The 10,072-nt window shown below is 40.0% G+C and overlaps 1 long non-coding RNA gene across 8 annotated transcripts; it reads left to right on the forward strand.

Moving 5' to 3' along the window:
* Positions 1-2,880: 2,880 nt before the first annotated feature.
* On the forward strand, positions 2,881-8,560 carry LOC125531706 (uncharacterized). Of its 8 annotated transcripts, none has more exons than XR_007293446.2 (5): positions 3,348-4,481; positions 4,873-5,363; positions 5,813-5,855; positions 8,198-8,290; positions 8,375-8,560. It is a non-coding gene; the product is annotated as an uncharacterized LOC125531706 (long non-coding RNA). The 8 variants fall into 8 exon arrangements; XR_015610456.1 differs by having other exon boundaries at positions 8,198-8,235; XR_007293448.2 differs by lacking the exon at positions 5,813-5,855.
* Positions 8,561-10,072: the final 1,512 nt, after the last annotated feature.

The following is a 10,072-nucleotide window of genomic DNA, read 5'->3' on the forward strand; positions in this document are numbered from 1 at the left end:
GAATTTTTTTTGTTTTTCCATTCAACGTTTCCCAACATTTGCTTGCTTGGAAGCCTCCTGCAAGGGGCTGAATGTCGGGGGCGTAGTCGTACTCTGGAGCAACGCCAGTCTCGGTGTCTACCGGAGAGAAGAGGTGGAAGAAACAATAAATGTAATGCATCACTATGCATGACATGGCAATATGCAGTGCTAGGGGTGAACTAACAATGCTACACAATCATACGAAATGGGAAAACATCTGGGAATGTTTTCCCGGCGTTTGGCATTTTTCGGACACATGAATCGGAGGGGAAGGATCCATGCCCATCATGCTAGATGCATGTGACAGATGAAATGATAGCATATTCGGATTCGTAACTTTTTTTCTGAGCAACTTTCATATATAAATTATTTTCATCTGAGTTACAGATTATTTTGTATGATTTTTCAAAGTTTTAAATATTTTCTGGAATTTTCTAGAATTAATTCAAATTTGTATATTGCAATGTGCACACACAAACTATACACAGTAGAGCAGCACAGAGGCTGACAGGTGGGGCCCAGTTGACAGCTGAGTCAGCAGTCAATTTTCGACTAGTTGACTGGTCAGCTGACCAGTGGCCCCCCACTGTAAGTGACTGTCTTATTTAACAGAGCTTTATTAACGTTTTAGTTAAACTAATCATCCGATGGGGCCTAGTGTTAGTGGAACATTTGTTGGGGGTTTAATTAACAACACGGGCCCACACGTCATAGACATAGGAGGCAATGCTTTGGCCCGGCGGATGCTAACCCCGATCACAGCCATGGCAAGCACGCCGAGGGGGGGGGGCTCCGGCCTCGGCGGACTGGGCCAACCCATGAAGATAGCGACGCGCAGAGTAGCTCAAAAAGAAAAATAGGAACATGTTTTGAAAATCATGAACAATTTTTTTGAAACAGGAACATTTTCCAAATTCCAAAACATAATTGGGAAACACAAACATATTTCAAAATTCCTAAACAAAATTTGAAAACATGATTTTTAAGTAACTTGTGAACATTTTTTGAAACTTCTAAAAAATGAAAACATGAACAATTTTGTTAAAATAGGAACATTTTTTGAACATTGTTAAAAATTTGAAAAGAAAACATTCAAACATTTTTTGTAAAGCAAGAACATTTTTTGAAAATTCCAGAACAATTTACAAAATATGCGAATAATTTTCTAAGATTTCAAAAATGCGAACAATTTTTTAAAAAGGAACATTTTTTGAATTTATGAACAATTTTTGAAAGTTTGAACTTTTTTCAAAGCAAGAAATTTTTTGAAAATTTCAACATTTTTCGTAAGATGGTCTTAGAAAAATAAACTTGAAAAATAAAATAAACAAAAAGGCAAAAAATAGAGAATAAAAAAATTAAGAAAGAAGGAAAAGAAACAGAAAAGCGGAAAAGGAAGAAAAGAAAAAAACAAAAAAAACCCAAGAAGAAACAGAAAAACCGGTCAAAAAGAAAAAAACGGTTCAGTGATGCGGGGCTTCTAGAAGGTTCCCAAAATAGAAAAGCCCTGCATCGCTAGCAATGGGCCATCCCATTATACAAAATCTAGCAAAAGGTTCGCAACATCGTCACACCCACACAATCAATCGCCGCGGCAACACAGCACAACAGACCAAGTTCGAGTTCAGTACTGGCATGTATGCCAGAATCGGGTACCAAAATCAGAAGCTAGCTAAATACGCCCCGACGATCGTTAAGAAGTAGGTTGCACCCATGGAGATAGAGAGATCGTTGTAGCCCTGACACGTGAGATAAGCACATCCATGACGTCCATATCACATTTTTTAACCAGAGGCTAACACAACTGCAAAAGAGTAAGAGATTTAAAAATAACGTCAGCTAGTTTTGAAGGGTCGTCCAGAGTGTCTTAATTGACAGCATCAAAGCAAAACCATAAAACACGCCGCAGCTGCTGGACAAACAACTGACGAGAGGTAATAACTGAGCGAAGCTAGATGGAGACCAGTTAACCCCCAACTGAGTACAGCTCTACAACAAGACCGCAAAATCACAAAAAAAGAAAATATGGTCAGAATCTTCTTGCCGAAAACAAAGAGAACATGTAGTCGCAGCCCAAGCATTACGCTTCCTAATTTGATCTGAACATGTAGCAGCATGGAGCTTTCCACATGCCAAAGGAAGATCTTGATTTTAAGCGGAACACAAGCCCTCCAAACACCATTGAAGTTCCAACGAATAGAACCCATAATGAGATTGCGGTAAAGCGACTTCACCGAAAAAACATCTGAGGAGGAACGAGGCCAGACCATCGAATTTGAAGTCTTCGGGAGCGAGGGGAAGGTGGCAGCAAGTTGATGCCACTGTTCCAACTCTGCAGGAGAAAGGGAGCGACAGAAGGCCAAATCCCGACCAGAGTTGGCACTCTCAGAAATAGTTATCTAGAATTGCCACGGAAAGAAAAAAGAAGAGGGAAGGAAGAACATAAAGTGGTTTCCCCATGCCACCAATCAAGCCAAAAGCAAGTGGATTTCCTATCATTGACAAAAAATATATTGTATGTTCTAAAATAAAATAATAATTATTTATTTGTTTACTAAGTAGCAATTTAACCACTGTGATAGTATATGGTGTTGTAAAAAAGTTCAACATTATTAGTTGATGTGTATAAGGATCACAAGGACAGGACAGGTTTTGAACCACGGAAATATTTATATATGCATTCTAAAAATATATATATATATGCAACAGGGAAACATATATTCATGGCTCATGGCAACGCACGAGCATTCTACTAGTATATATAATTTGTTTCTCTATTTTTCCATCCTCTCCTGCTTTAAGCAAACCAATCTTTGGTAACTCAATAAACCAGATCAATCTACGATATGTAGCCTAAATTTACGGTCATCAATGAATTTTTTTTAATAATAAACCTGATAAAGGTTAGACATCATTTGTAACTAAATAAATATTAGAATAAATTCCCAGTCTATAGACAAATAAATATCAATAAATCTCTTACCTATTTCACTAACCTAATAAATGATAGAACAATTGCGCTTTGTATAATCAAAATATACTTTATTTATTTTGCATCAAAATTTGTCCTGTATGATTATCTTATTATGTTAATATAAATATATTTTCCTCGTGGCAAAGGCACGGGCACATCTCTATTTCTCTCCCTAATCTCTCCTCTCTCCGTAACCACACATTGCTTCTGGTCGTCCGTCGCCCTTTTTACAGAAATGTCCCTGTAATCCTTGGTAACTGAACCCGCAGTCCCTTTGTAAGTGGATCTGAGAAAACGCTTCGTTTTTACAGAAAACCCCCTGTATTTTATAGTGTTCAACCCGCGATCCTTCCCCAATTTCCCCTCTGCCCCGACTAAAAAATCCCCTCTACGCCGCCCGGCGCATGACCGCCCGATTCAGCGCCTCCCGCTGGAGACCGCCCGCCTCCGACGAGGGCCACGCCGGTGATCTCCCCTCAGCCCGCCTGCCCCCTCCTTTCATCTCCGTTCTACTCCTTCTCTCTCGGCCCCATCGAGCTCGCCTCGATCCATGGCCCCTCCTTAAACCTAGCTCCGGTCTCGGCCACGACCGGCCTCGCAGATCTCGGCCGCCATCCCCTACGCCTCCCCCCGCGTCTCCCTCACCTCGCCCGTGCAGCACCGTAGCTGCACGTCGCCTGCGCCATCTGCTGCTGCCCCGCTCTAAACCACTTGCATGCCATGGGCAGCGGCCATGGAGGACACACCTCCGCCTGCTCACTCGCCGCTGGCCAGCCAGTACCTCCACCAACATCTCATCCATCTAGATCAGTGGCCCTTTAATTTTAGCGGATTTTCTTCTTCTTTACAGCATGCTAATTAGCTAGGATATAGTCTTGATTTCAATTATTGCAGAATGGCAATCTGCTTTATGTTGGCTTTATCATCTCAGGATAATCCAGATGTTCTCATATGCCTTGAGGAGTTGTCGGTGGATTATATGCAGAGGCTACCAAGTGGTAGCTCCAATGTTGCAAGAGGTCAGTAATGGGTGCTTCTTCTGGGATGGCTAACCTGAGATACCAACGCTGAAGGATCTGAATTTTCAAGCTCAGCAAGGCCTGCATGTTGCAGTCTGTGGGACGGCCGGCTCTGGAAAATCAAGTTTGCTCTCTTGAATGGTATGGTTCCAAAGCTATTAGGAGAGGCCAAGACTTGCGGAACAATGCCATATGTCAGCCAGACTGCATGGATACAAAGCGACAAAATTCAGGACAACATACTGCTCGGCAAGACCATGGAGAGGGAGAAGTATGGCAGGGTCCTTGAGTGGTGTTCGCTAAAGAAAGACTTGGAGATCAGAAATCATTGGAGAGTGAGTCTGCACTCTTAGTGCCTGGCAGAAGCAAAGGACTCGGATAGCCCGAGCATTGTATCAGTATGCTGACATCTATTTATTCCATGATCCGTTCAACGCAGTTGACATACAGGATCCCAATTTTTCAAGGTAAAATACAATCTCTTTTTGTTACTGAACCTTTTTCCTGCAACATTCATATTTGTTCCGCTTGAAAAGGCTAGGACTGATCTTTTGATAATGTTATATAGAATCTTTGCTGAACTCCCTTGGTGTTGGTTGTTCTTGAACCGAAGAAACATGCGGTCTAGAATTGACATCATTCAGTTACTTGATGAAAACAAAGTTGCATGTCCTTTTAGTCTAAATGTAATATTATGCCTTCAAGCACATGATGGGGAATAAATCGCAGTTATGAATTGCACTGCACGTGCATGAAGGCGAATGATTTTTCTGGATGCCTTTGCCATCTGGTACATTGTGTTTATCAGTGAGTAATTGGTACAAAGTTCAGATTATCAGTTTATGTTTGTCTTGACAGATCGATGGTTTCGTCGCGGTCGGCAGGAGAAATATCATCAATGGTACGGAAAAAGGCAGGTAGGCTGAGGCGGGCGCCCACACCGAGCAGCCGATCCAGGAAACCAGCCCTGCGGCACCCCCTCGTGCCACTCCCCATCTCTATGTTTGTGTCAGGCCTAGCGCAAGGTATTGGTAGAAGAGGAGGCCGGAAAGAGAAGCTGCATGGTAGGAGGCTTTTGATCTGAAGGCAAGTTGGATGATCTGCTGACAAAGAAACACCTCTATTCTGAATTTCTACTTGAAACAATTGATCAGATCACAAATGTACCTTGGTTATGTCTCTCACTGTGTGCTGAACAATGTTTTGCCTATTTTCATCTTGGTTGCTGACATTGTTGGTGTTATCTGTCAAAGAAAGTTGTTGAAGTGAAAGATGAAGATGAACCCGTAGAAGAGCTGAAAAAAGGACGTGGTAGAAAAAAGGAAGCGAAGCCTAAACAGTATAATGATGTGAGTTCAGATTTCTTATGTTTTCTTCCCTGCTTCATCAATATGATAGCATGGTTGTCTTCCAGATTATGCGAATGTCTTTGGTTGTCATATACTGTGGATGCATTGTAGTTTGATGTGTAGCCTGTATTAACTGCTCAACAGACTTTCCTTGAATAATTATACATAGACTGTTCGATCTCTTATTGTTTAAAGAAAATTCTAATTAACTGCTCAACCCGTGACAGTACTGCCTCGCCCAGCGAGTTTTAGCTGATTGATCCTGCACATCAGCCTAACTGCTACAATAAATGGACTTACAACAATGATTCTTTCTATATTGAATTTCTATATTCGACCTCACCATTGCTTAGTTTCCTTTCCTGATGTCAAGACACAAAGAATTTGAGATCCAATTTATCTTTTTTAGTTTTTACACTAGAGTGCTTCATTTATATGTATTACTGTAGACACATGGGAATCCTCAAGGTGGCAGGCTTGTTCAGTTAAATGGTATGTTTTATCTAGATTGTGATTTCAGCATCATTGTTCTTTCCTGGTTTGTACTACTTTTCAGGTTTTAGTGTCTGGATCTTCAATACGAAACAGAGTCGACGGTATATGTCAATTCTGTATTGGTTCTAGGCAAGTAGGTTGACATGTTCATCTGTTATCATGAGTGTCGTGTTTACACTTGCAGTTCAGATATTACGCTTAAGCTAAAGGTCTGATTGTACTGTCTAGAGGTGGAATGGCTAAGCTCTCTTTATGGTCCTTTTTGCTGAATATCTTGCAAATGGCACACTAAAGTGCAGGAAATTATTAGGTGTGTGGGTATCAATCCAGTATGTTCTTATGTCTATGGATCCGGGAAATGTTGACGCTTTATTGGTTTTGGTCAACAAAATTTTAGGTGTACATGCTTTCATCTTGAATATATGTAGTTCTTAAGTAATACTACTTCTCGGTTAGTTCATTGAAGTAATGATACAATCAATTGGATGTTTCTCTACGGTTATGCATCTAGCGGGAAAATTGTTGTTTTCACATAATTGTTTTTCACCATAGTTCATTGTCAGCATCTTTATTCTCCTAATACAGTCATATTGTCCATATAAGTGCAGCTTTTAGTTCGTAAAAGTACTATATACTTTTCCCAATTGATTTCACTAGATTCCCTGTTTTTACAGTAAGGATTAAACCCGTTGCAATTTTTTGTAGTCTTGTGCTGAACACAGTTTATATAAAGAAAAAGAATTTAATCTTTCTGTTTCTTCCATGACGATAAAACTGAATATGTTTGGACATGGGTGTCACACAAGGAATGACGAGTTCATGTCAAGCACCTACGACTCAGTCATCAACAAGTCGCTAATAATGCATACTTGGTTTAACTAATTAAAGTAACAAACACAGACACCAACCCACGGGTGCACCACAAGGCGGAATCTCGGCGTTGACGGGAAAGAGGCTGTGGTGGATCGGCGTTGCTGGGAATAGGTTTGGTCGTGTCAGGTGTGGGCTTGCGGCAAGCCTCTCCTGCCTCCTGCCCTGGCATTGGGTGGTAGACAGAAGAGGGGTAACTAAACAAAGAATATATGAAATTGCGAAATGCCCTTTTCTCCCATTGCAAAATTATTTTGTTTCTCCCGTTACGCACGGGTACACTGTTGCAAAATGCAGGAATATTTTGGTTGTTCAAATTCATTCTTTGCTCCGTAAGTAAACCAATTATACATGGGTTAGGTTATGCCATGCAAACTTGATACCATTGGGTTTGTGTTCAAAGTAATTTATTGTGATTGTAATTTGTAACTACGAACATATCCCCTACATTTTGCCACTGGGTGGGTATGTTCTGTAGATCTGTAGAAATCAGAGGAGCAATATCATCTTGGTTCTGTAACAAGAAATAACCGTCTGCCAACTGAAACTCTTAAGAGCAGAGTGTGCAGGGTGTAATAGTAATCAAATTAAATACTAAACATTATATGTGCCGAATTCATGTATCAGTAATTCTACTGGTGCTGGGATGGTAATGGATAATGGATTGATTAGATTAGTAGCGCATCTCGCAAAAAAAAAAAATCCGCAACTAACTTTCACAGAACTGAAAGATCACTTGTACTCCCTCCGTAAACTAATATAAGGGTTTTTAGATCACTACTTATTAGTTTATAAAGGGAGTAGCAAAGAAAGATCCCACAGAACAATCGATCCAAATTCAGGAAAGATAGAGCTCCTTACCAACGCCAGAAGAGATCGTCCGGTTCCCGAGGTGGGTCCACTCTAGAGGAGGGCGGTGGTGACCAGGAGAGGACAACTCGGTGGAAGGGAGCGTGCACGTGTGTCCGCCGGCGCGGTCACGCGGATGGACAGGCGGGGGTGCCCATGGGGCGAGCAGGGCGCGGAGGCCCCCCTGCCGGAGAGGTTCCCGGAGGACGGAGTAGCGTGTTCTGGAGTGGGAGAGGAGGGACAGGACTACAGGAGCGCCATGAGGGATGGGAATTCTAACATGGGCGTCAACAAGCTCAGCTACAAGAAGCGACGTCGCGTTTGACTGACAGTACAGTTCGGACATACTTCATTTTTATCTGTTTGGAACGCCACAACTTTTTTTTCAAAACGGGGGCAAAAGACCTCATCGATTAATTAACAAGAGAATTGTCCAGTTAATCAACGAACAATCGGACGAAAACCGTTACAAACCAATCACAACATTTTATACTATTGGCAGTTTATCTATACCGCTACAGCTACTGAAGGGTAGTGGATTTGAAGGTTGCTATATCTTGAGTTGTCCCTTATCTTACTAAATTCAGGATTCAACTCAGGAGAGTGTACAAAACATGCAGGTCTGTATTGTTTCCGGTGTGTGTTGGTCATGCATCAGGTATCACTCAGTTTCAAGGAATTTCAAGAGGGCATGTCAGCTTCTCCTATTTGATGTATTTTTACTTTCTCGAAATCTCTTTATTATTACCAGTGGTGATTATATTTCTGCCCGATGACTTGCTGTCATATTGTTTTAGGAAAGAAACCGACAAACAAGGAGAGAAAACTTAAACAAGAGAAATGTATGAGGATGTCGGTGTCCCATCAAACATGTATTGTGTACAGACTTTGTGGAATAATGAAGTAGAAAGCCATCAAATACAAAGGTTGTGTCCCATCAGTAACTTTATTTTTGAGTGACAACAGTAACTATATTTGATTTAGTTGAGTGACAAATAACACAGTAGAGGCCCTATCTGAGAATGTATATATTTATCCAAGAACAACCCCCTGGAACTTTTAATCATTTTTTGCTATCTTGCAAATTTGTTTGGGTGCTGAACTTTTTTTTATTTTTATAAGCACATATTTACTTATTTATTCCGTTACAACGCACGGGCATATGTACTAGTCTAATATTAAAGGAAGGATTGTTTCTCTAATTATTTTGGTTTATCGTGGAACCCAGATTATTTTCGTCCGTCGTCGTTTCTCATTCGGGATTGTTTCTCTAATTATTTTGGTTTACCGTGAGACCCAGATTATTTTCGTCCGTCGTTGTTTCTCGTTCCTACCGATTCGCTGGTGCGCACACCCGCCGTCCGCGCTGGGCTGGCCCATTTAGTTGCTTTTTTCTGTGAAAAACTGCAACAAAAATTGCGCGGCAAGGTGATTCGATCCTGCGATCGACTTGTCCTACATGGAGCGCAGTACCCACCACGCTAACAACATCTCTTGTGAATACTGGCCCTCGTCCTCATCCTTTTGTTCTTTACTTACTTTTTCTTTTTGTCGTTTAGTTTCTCTTTTTTTTCTTTCTATAAAATCGCGAAATGTTTCTCAAAATCCGTTAACTTTTTCAAAATTACGATTTTTTTTCAAAATGTTTCTCAAATTTGGTGACCTTTTTTCAAATTCGTTGAATTTTTTTCAAATCCGATGAACTTTTTTGAAATTCAATGAACTGTTTTTTTATTTTGATGAACTTTTTTCAAATTCAGTGAACTTTTTTTGAACTTCGATGAACTTTTTTCAAATTCGATGTACTTTTTTCCAAAATCATGATTTGTTTTTCATATTCGATGAACTTTTTTTCGAATTTGATGAACTTTTTTCAAATTCAGTGAACTTTTTTTGAACTTCGATGAACTTTTTTCAAATTCGATGATCTTTTAAAAAAAATCATGATTTGTTTTTCATATTCGATGAACATTTTTTCGAATTTGGTGAACTTTTTTCAACTTTGTTGAACTTTTTTCAAATTTGATGAACTTCTTTTCAAATGCGATGAACTTTTTTCACTTTTCCATAAACGTTTTTCAAAATCGATGAACTTTTCTTAAAAATGATTAACTTTTTCTCAAAATCATTCAGTTTTTTAAGTTTATTATGTACTTTTTCTTCAAAAATGATGAACTTTTGTCTCAAAATCGATGATTTTTTTGTAGTTTGTGAGATTTTTTCGTCAAATGTTGAACTTTGGCTCAAAATCGATGAACATTTTTCAAATTCATGTTTTAAAAAAACTAAGGGATAATAAATAGCGCAGCCACACATGTTCTTATTCTATAAGCGCTATTAGTGGCAACAAGTGTTCAATTGGTGTAGTGGTTAGCTAAGCAGAAAGCCAGAATTATAAGGGTGGCTTTATGAGTTCGAATCCGGAAGGAAGCAGTTTTTGTGCCTTTTTGTGTAGTTTTGGTTCTTTGCGCTTTGCCTTATCGGGCCGGCCCAAC

This window comes from Triticum urartu, chromosome 7A (assembly GCF_056163025.1).
Source record: "Triticum urartu cultivar PI428250 chromosome 7A, HENAU_Tu73, whole genome shotgun sequence".
In the NCBI taxonomy this organism is placed as follows: Eukaryota; Viridiplantae; Streptophyta; class Magnoliopsida; order Poales; family Poaceae; genus Triticum; species Triticum urartu.